The following is a 9,860-nucleotide window of genomic DNA, read 5'->3' on the forward strand; positions in this document are numbered from 1 at the left end:
ATTCTTTGTTTAGTTATTTTAAGCATTGGTTAAATATTTTACATATGTGTGCATGTAAGCCGACTATTAAAGGAAGGGAAGCCCCAAAATTCCTTTCAAAGTGGCGCAAGTCGTGATATTTTTACACTCGATCGAGGGCACTCCACACCCTTTATCGGACGTTATTGCTTCTCTGCCAATAAAAAGAGAAATATTTTCACGCCATTAAAGCGTTTTAAGGTGGTCAGACGAATATCTAAATTATGCACACGCAAATGTATATAACATAAAAAGTATAGCCTAAATTCTGACTGTCGTTAAAATTGTCATAGATTGCATTAATTCTTTCTTATATACGAATCTATTCGTCTCTCGAGAATGAACCTTTTAACCTTTAAGACAGTTTAAAGGAATGAAGGGATTAGTACAATCAAGTTGCAACATCTATACTTATTACAATAAAGCGTAAACACACACTTCTTTGTTGCCTAAGAAGTCAGGAATTATAGCATATTTTTGAATATTTTTTTAAATAAAAAGCCCTACACTTACGTCACGCTTTAGGTTATATTTTTACGCCAATAAACTTAGAAGGTAAATATTTTGGATAAAATCCCTAATATGTGAAAGAGACCATAAGTTGCTGCCAACATCAAGGAAACAAGATTGCCACGGTTTATCATGTCATATCTTTTTGACATTTGCTATTAATAATTTGACAAATGTAAACAATAAAATAAAATTTTCATAATTTCATGCGGATGACGCCGCACGGGAACAGCTAGTAATCAATAAATTAGCATTAGGTAAACGACGCTTAGTATATAGTTTATCTCCAAGTTTTTAAAAACTGTACACGATACGCTTCTGAGAACAATTATTTCTTTATCCAATTCTTAAGTGCCAATTACTTCTTACATATTTCCGTTATCAATAATATTAAACACTAGCTGATGCTCGCGACTTCGTTTACGTGAAAAAAAACCTATGTTACTAATAACGTAGCGTTTTAATGGTGAAAGAATTTTTAAAATCGGCTCTGTAGTTTTTAAGTTATTTCAATGCATACAAAAATACAAATCTTTCCCCTGTATAATATTAGTTATAATATAGATGTGTTTACTTCCAGCAATCACAACTTCGACTAAAATTCAATCTACCGTCATCAAATGACAAGAATCACATTGTTATCGGGACGAATAAAGAATTTGTTATTAATAAGAACATATAAGCCAACTGTATCCGACAAAAAAGGCCTTCACAGGTGTGACGACAGTAATCGACCGGGTGAATGACCTTTTGACGGTTAAATAAAAATGGCCGACCACCCACGTCGCCGACTTACGTATTACACGACCGATATAACATGACCCTTAAATCGGTACGCGTCCCTTCGTTAACTAGACCATATTTATGTGGCTTAATTTGAGAGCCAATCTCGTTTGAGCTGCAGCGGACTGCATTTTTTGGTGTTACGCGGTCCCCATTACGTTGGATTATTAGTTTAGTTTATAAATATAGGAACGTAAACGGGTTAGCGTCTAGGCCACACACCGAGGCCGAGGTGTAAGCACTAAATAGGTCTTAGACCGCAAACAGCGCTTAAACTTAGGTCCTGAAAGATTTACTGCTAGTAGCGTAAAACCGTAGCGGCATTTACTACAAAAGTTTGCATTTCCTAACACTTTGTCTATTAACTGGAATCTTACAATAACATTTGTTTTTTTTAAATCAATTATTAAATCTGAATTAACTAAAAAAAAAAAATTGTCTCTTAAAAATTTTCTTTCAAATATATCCTCGAAATCTTTGAATAAACCAAAATGTGATAACTCAATTTTATTCTCGTTAATTTATTTATAAAGTAAACTTGTATATATTTAATGCAAATTTAAATCGCTGTGTTAAATCAGTCGTATCCATAATTACTTTATTAGTGTCCGTTCGTAATAATTTAATCTAATCAAGTCGACTAAATACAGACACATGACATGATCGATTTCTACAATTACTGACAGAACTAAATAACGGCGCCATGTCTGTTATCCTATTAATAATAATAACAAACATTTGAAAATACAAATCTGATTTACCAAACGTTTGTTGCTATCAACAAAATAAGTACCGCCCTTAATGCTTCGGGATAAGGTTTAAGTTTGATTGCTGTAATGTTTTATAATAGCAATTTTAAATTTGAAATTAGCTAAAAGCGATCGATTGGAATCAATACTAGAATTTTGAAAATAGAATGCGCGAGGCGCGAGGCGCCGGCCAATCAGCGCGCAGGGTTGCCGCCGTCATAATCGCACAGATAAAAATAAAAATTAAACGCTCTATTTTTAATTAGGTATTATAACGCCGTACACGTTTTTAAAATGGTATTAACAACTATTATTAACTAAAGCAAAATGATGTCACAAATTTAAAAATTTTACAAACTACGATTGTTACGCTAAAAATGAACCAATAATAATTAACTAAATCTGATAAATACCACATAATAATTGTTATAGGACAAACACACGCAAAACCTTTTTAGCAAGACTACAAGCTAGCCCTAAACCTATGCACCACTACACTATGATGCCTCTACAGCAACTTTTGTAATCTTTGCACTCTATATCATATAGTGCATCGGGTGATAGTTTGCACAGATTATAAAATAGTATTTTATCTGTAAAGCCGTAATCGACAGCCAATCGTGGCGCGCGCATCTATCACAGCTCGCGGCGCAAGCGCACAAACAAAAATAAACAGCCCACCGAGATGGGTGGTCGCCGGTTAATATATCAATTTACAATTTAGATTTTAATCAGTATAATGTGTAAGTTACTAACACCGGCATCGGACTTTGTCTTAACTCATTTATTTACTCTTTGACTTTTGATCGATTTGAATTTGTGTTACATTTTTTATTTAACAATGGCAACATTTTAATAGCACATTTTATTTTGTAGCTGCACATTCCCAATGTGTAATTGATTAATAATAAAATGTAGTATGCTAGTTGAATTAAAAAAAAAATACAAAACGAACGATGTGGAAAACGAGCAAGCGGTCGCCAGAATCCGGCAAAATGGCGAAGCGATCAGTGAATACAAACGCAATGAAAACTTGCATCTTTCATGTGTTTTGGTCAGGATTAGAGGTTAACCAATTTACTATACGTCTAAAATTTCGCATTCAAGACGTCTCTTGCAATAACAAAAACATTTTACTACTCTTAACGCTAAGCACAGCCATATACTAACTAAATTATTTTTTGGTCACTATGACTAGTGACGTTTCAGTCACGGTGCACATTGCTCACACGCACAACGCGTCTGTCACGACACCTGTCAAACTGTCATGACACGAGGGAGCTGTCAAAACAGCGTTGTATCACCCTAATTGATCTCGATCCACGGATCACGAACATATTTGATTGTGTAAGCAAAAGACACAAAACTGTTTTGTTTTTTATTGTAGAGAGTAAATATTGTTAGTTCTTGTGTGTCTTACTTCTTACTAATATAATAAATACGGAAGTTTAGATGGATGGATGTTTGTTAGAGTTTATATCCTAAACCACTGAAGGGATCTCGATGAAAGGCATAGATATAGAGGATAATCTGGAAGAACACATAGGCTATTTGCTTTTGTTCATTCGTATCATCAGGGGGCTGATAGGGCATAGTTGCCCCTTAGGGAGGCAAAAATTGTAAAATAACCACGTAAATTACCTACATTTCTTAGAGAAGCTTCTAGATGACTTGTTAGTTTACATTAAAACATTCTAATTAAAAAAAAAAAACATTTTATCTATTGCCCCCTCTGGACAATCCTCCTATGTCATAAGCTGGTGACGACCATTTTAGTTTATACATAAACTAACTTACGCCCTTGAATTAAAGAAGAAAACAAAAATTAAGTAGCCTATGCGTTCTTCGAGACTATCCCCTACATCTGTAGCAAATTTCATCCAAATCCTTTCAGCAGTTTAGGCCACAAACTCTAACAAACATCCATCTATGTAAACTTTCGCATTTATAATATTAGCATGATGTGTAAGATCGTTCTAAACAATATTACAAATGTAACATTTATCAGTCGGGTAAAGTATCAGACGGTTTGTCTCCAGATTTAGGATTAACAGAAGTGAGGGTCCCGTAGCAGAGTTATATATATTTTGTATGATAGCGTCGCGAAAAGGGCTAATATCAAAAGTTGAAATGCATAGATTAGACTACATATAGACATACCAAGATGTGTCTATGCCTAATATTAATATACTAAGAGTGTTGAAATTGTTTTTATACCTACACTTATTGAGTTACTGGCAACATGAAACAAAAAAAAAAACATGAATTTTAATTGATTTATCAATCGTAAACATAAAATAAATGAATAAAATCTAATATCGTTGATGAAGTCTTTATTTCAATTAAGGAAATTATACTCTAGGATATCTTACAGATTTACGCAGATAGTAAAATTAAAAACATCATAATTTGTAAAAAAATGACAATAATATTCATAGACTATAAAACTAATTTGACCATTCAGTTATTAATTAAGCGCGTGACCTGTCTACGCTCGATAGCCTTTGCCCAACCGAATTGTAGACAAGGATAGACTATTACTGCATCGCACGCGTGCGAGCGGGACAGAGCGACTGGATACTTTCGGACCACCCAAGTCGCCGTGCGGTATTCATACAATGCTTTCTGATTACGTATTGTGATTCTTGATCGTTTAATTTTCATGTTTTTATTTTTTTATCTACGCTTCGTATTTTTCGCCTTCGATTTATTTATTCGATTGTATTAGATATTGTCAATTATCATGTTACAGCTCGACGTGTTCCGAGTATTAAAACCAATTAGCCGTGCTATACGAATAATAGATTATGCTTACGCGTGCCATAAAAAATATAAAAAATAACCAATTAAGACTATCTGTTTGTAATTATATTTTGAATTTTTATTATAAATTATTATTTCAATTTATTCATTATTAAATATATTTAAAAAAAGATCATTTAATCTTATTTTAAATTCACAGACATAAAAATTTTAAATAACCAAAGTACCAATAATATTGGTCGCGGTATATCGTCTGGTAATAGTCCGAGAGCTTTGCACCAATACATTTTTTGATCAGAACCAATGATTGTGTTGCTCTATACACGAACGTAGAGAACATACGGACTGAAACTATGCACTAATTTTACTTTTATCTTAACAAATAGATTACTTCTTTTTCTTAACTATGGGCATCGCCAAGGGGAGAAAACATGGGTCAGTTGTCACCCCTAGACAGTTGAAATAATTAAAATAAATATTAAAACTTCAAATAAAACTGTATTAATGGCTGTAGTAATATTAAAAATACACGAAAATGTATTTAAATCTTACTAATATTATAAATGCGAAAGTTTAGATGGATGGATGTTTGTTAGCCTAGACGGCTGATCGGATATCGATAAATTTGGCATAGATGTAGAGGATAGTCTACTCAGTTTTGTCTTTTTTTAATCTCATGCGGACGGAGTCGCGGGCGAAAGCTAGTTAGCTTTAAAATTACCCTTTATTTAATTAAAAAATCTGTTCATGTAGAGTATGAAATTTGATTTAAAGTTCAGTATTTGGGTCCGTATGTTCTCCAAGTATTTGTTTAACGCCTCTTCATAAAAGAATAGTGGGCCCTAATAACTTTTATGTGAGTTTCGATAATTTGATTGATGTGGTAAGTGTTTGTTTGTCTGTACAATGTTTTGTTTGGTTGAGGAATTCGGCGAACACTTCCGGGGACTGTGGCAGTTTGTTAACATTACACTGCTCTAGTGGCGCCACTGGCGGTAGCGTTTTAGGCAACATAATAGTTTATTCCAGGGCTGACCAACCTTAATCTATTCAAGGCAAAAAATACAAACATGTAGACTATAGAAATACCTACTTTTTTATCTTATTTATATTATAAATGCGAAAGTTTAGATGGGATGCTAGTTAGAATTTGTAGCCTAAACTGCTTAACGGATCTCGATGAAATTTTGCATAGATTTAGAGGATAGTTTGGAAAAACACATACCAACTTTTGTTTTTTTTTAATTACTCGGATTTCACGGGCAAAAGCTAGTATTATCATGAATGTCGGTCTGTCCTCGGCGGTATTTCCAAACCAATACGACTTAGGGTCCTTCAAGAAGCGAGCCTATCAATTTCTTCAAAGGCCGGCAAGTAGTAGTAAGTAGTTCCTCTGGTTTTGCGGATGTCCATGGGCGTAGTTGACCACCTCTGCGTTCCTGCCCCTGGTTTGCCCCTTTTCTTATAAAAAATGTGCAATGAATTTTTTTTTATTTAATTTATAAAAAAGACTATTGCCCACGACTCCGACAGTACGGAATTGAAAAATGGTATTTCTCTATATGTTGTTCTTTCACCCACTTTTATATATTCTTTTAACCAATAAAAATACTATTTAACTACCTAGCTTGGTCGACTTTTATGACTTTTAAACAATAGGTAGTCTAGAAAGTTCCCACGTATTTTATTTTCTACTATTTAATGTTCATACATAAGAACATTAAATGTTACATAGGTATATTTTGTTGAAAAAGATATATAAAAAAAACAACAGTTTCGTAAACGGTAAAATTTTTTGTGGTTTAAAGAATGTCAATGAAATTTGACTGCAAAAACAAAAAAAATGCTATATAAAAACCTCATTAAACAACAAAAAAAACCCTTTTTTTTAAATTTCATGAGATAGCTTAGCGTGGCATGGACATGTTATGCGACGAAACGATGGAGACATAAACCAGAAAGTGATAAAATTGAATGTGGATGGTTACAAAGGAAGAGGGAGACAGAAGAAAGTATGGATGGATTGTGTGAAAGAGGATATGCTTAAGAAAGGAGTGGATTCAGGTATGATGGCTGATTGAGATGTATGGAAGAGCAGTATACTGTGCCGACCCTCCATAAGGGATAAGGGCAAGTGGATGATGAGTCGACCATGTTTGTGTTTTGTTAATGGAAACTGTTTTAAAAACATTGCAAATGTCTTACTAGCACATTTGTATATTGTATAGAAATTCAACGTTAACTTAATACCACTTACCTTATACCAGTTACCAGTTGTTTCAAATTGTCACAAATCTTACAAAATACCCAACCAAGAACTCAACTAATTGGCTCAGATATGCAATACAATCAAAACGCAAAGCTTTAATTAAAGAAACCTTTTAACTATATAAAACAGAGTGAACTTTCAAGCAAATCCGTGGTTTTGAAACTAAACAGACTAAGTAAGTAGTAGTTTCGTTAGTGTATTTGGTTCGATAACTTTATACATTTCCGAACTACGTAACTTGAGTTTTACTACGTTAAAACTAATTTCAAACAAACACTAATAATTCACTAGGTAATGACAAAATAAGGGGAAATTTTACAAAGCCAGAATAAGACTTAACGGATCTCAATTAAATTTGGCACAGTACAGCATACCCTGGAAGAATATTTAAACTATTCAGCAAGTCTTTTTAAATTCCGCCCAGGCTTTAATACCTATATCAAAAAGTCTTATGAAAGTTTTAGGGCCAGTCCCACCACTGGCTGATAGAAGCTCTGATATCTTAAAAGTGACATCACTGCTAAAATATAAAAATCCGATACTTTCATCACATTTTATACGTTGGATTGTTTTTTTTTTATTAGAAAATATTAGTAGATTTTTGTTAATTTACTAATATTTCCTTTAACCAATTCAACTAAGCTCTAGGCTTGTGCTAGATGAGGTTCACGACAATAGTCGAATGGGGAGATTCGAACCCTCGTCCGCAAAATCGGTAGTCCGTACCCCAAACCATTAGGCTATTGGCGCTTTATCTGTGGGACAGGCCCTTAATGTTACATTTTAAACTAGATACTGAACAAGAATGTGCAATGTCTTGAAATAATCTGGAATGTTAGTAAGTAACCAATATATATTTCCACCATTCTTAATTCCCATACAATGAGTACTTAATCGTAAGCAATGCGTTCTTCAGACTTTTAAGGAATTACGTTTCCAAAGTTAGGTCGGTCGTTTTCGCCAAATTGTGGACAACATTTCTGTTTAAAATGTAAACTGTTAAGTTGCGCTACAGCCTACAAATTACAGTTTACTTCAATCTATAAGAAAATACTAATTCTTCAAGTTGCAAGCTTTGCAAACTGTTCGTGTATGGCGAACAACATCTCTTAACACAGTTATAATTCCGTCTATAGCAGTCCTATATTTTAACATAGAAAAATTAATTCAAGAAGCTTAAGAACGCGCGCACACTTTTGACTCAACTATCGCTTATAAGGAGTACACTACTCGCTTTTTAGTTTGGCGACGAAATAATTACAGTCGCAACAACAGTGCGATAGTTTAGTCAAATATGAACTGAACTATCTAATCGCTCTACGATCAAATATCCTCCCCATAGAATCTTAGGTTTAGCTATAGCCGAGTTTCGTCATCGGACGACACGACAGACTGCCAGGTACCATCCTCACCATCTCGATGGCTGGCATTCCACAACCGTGCGGTTTTCGCGGAACTTTCTGCCCCGCACAGCCGCGTTGTGGAACGGTCTGTCCTCGGCGGTATTTCCAAACCAATACGACTTAGGGTCCTTCAAGAAGCGAGCTTATCATTTCCTCAAAGGCCGGCAACGCATCTGTGGTTCCTCTGGTGTTGCGGATGTCCATGGGCGTCGTTGACCACCTTGGTGTACACGCCGCTCGTTTGCCCCCTTTTACTATAAAAAAAAAAAAAATATAAAAGGTCAATAAGTACTTACTTACTTTACTTGATAATTCATACAAGAGTTCACTTTAACTAATGACCTAGGATGGCGTCCGTATCCCTGTCGTCTCCGTGCCGTAGTCCCTGTATCCGCGCAGACTCCGTGTCGTGGTGCCTGTATCCGCGCAGACTCCGTGTCGTGGTGCCTGGATCCGCGCAGACTCCGTGTCGTGGTCCTTGTACCCGTGGAGTCTCCGTGTCGTCCCCGTGTCGTGTCCGCTTCATCCGAGCAGTCTCCGTATCGTTTCCATGTCGTGCTATGCAAACGTTATTAATGTTATTAATATTGCTCGTTTATTGCTCCCGGGATGTAATATGGACATACCTCACTATAAGTAGATAATTTTTAACGCACTCGCATGCAATTTATTTTGTAACTATGTTAACATAATAAAGCTGGTATTTTTCTTTAATAATTTATCTAAAGATTGATATTTTTTTTTGTATTAAAGGAAAGCAAATGGTTGGAAATTATTAACATAATACTAAAGATGCATATTCTGTAAGTACATCTTCATATGCCTTAAGTCAAAATCACTATATCTTTTTTCAATATTAACTACCGCCTTCGTACAGTTAAAAGGTGTAGAATTAATATGAGAAAACCATATTAATACGTCTCTAACAAGCAAAACCTGAGGGCAACAATATAAATAAAATAATGTTCAGTCGTATCCACGTTACCTTACAGTATCGCTGTGGCGAGCGTCGTGTGTGGTCCCCGGCAGCTCCACTCGGGGTATTTCATTAACAACACGGCGCGGCTCATCTCTGGCTCGCGACTCGCGGCTCGCGGGATACATTCTGACTACAAACATTCTTATGTGAATCTTGTTGGAGATTCGATAACACGGGAATCGTTCTGATTTCGCGCCATTTAAAAGTTAGGTTATGATATTAATTTAATATTTTTTAAAATTGTTTTTTTTTTAATTCAATGTCACCAATATTATAAATGAGAAAGTTTAGATGGATGTTTGTTACGTTTCTCCAGAACAGGTGAACGGATTTCACTGACATTTGGCACAGATGTAGAACATAGTCTGGAAGAACAAATAGGCTAA

At 34.9% G+C, this 9,860-nt stretch overlaps 1 long non-coding RNA gene across 1 annotated transcript; it reads right to left on the reverse strand.

Annotated features, from left to right (window-relative positions):
- Positions 1-8,716: 8,716 nt before the first annotated feature.
- LOC106101854 lies at positions 8,717-9,568 on the reverse strand. Its single transcript, XR_001225542.1, has 3 exons — positions 9,481-9,568; positions 8,838-9,053; positions 8,717-8,749 (listed from the first exon to the last, which is right to left on the reverse strand). It is a non-coding gene; the product is annotated as an uncharacterized LOC106101854 (long non-coding RNA).
- Between the last annotated feature and the right edge of the window lie 292 nt (positions 9,569-9,860).

This window comes from Papilio polytes, unplaced genomic scaffold, assembly GCF_000836215.1.
Source record: "Papilio polytes unplaced genomic scaffold, Ppol_1.0 DF823935.1, whole genome shotgun sequence".
NCBI lineage: Eukaryota > Metazoa > Arthropoda > Insecta > Lepidoptera > Papilionidae > Papilio > Papilio polytes.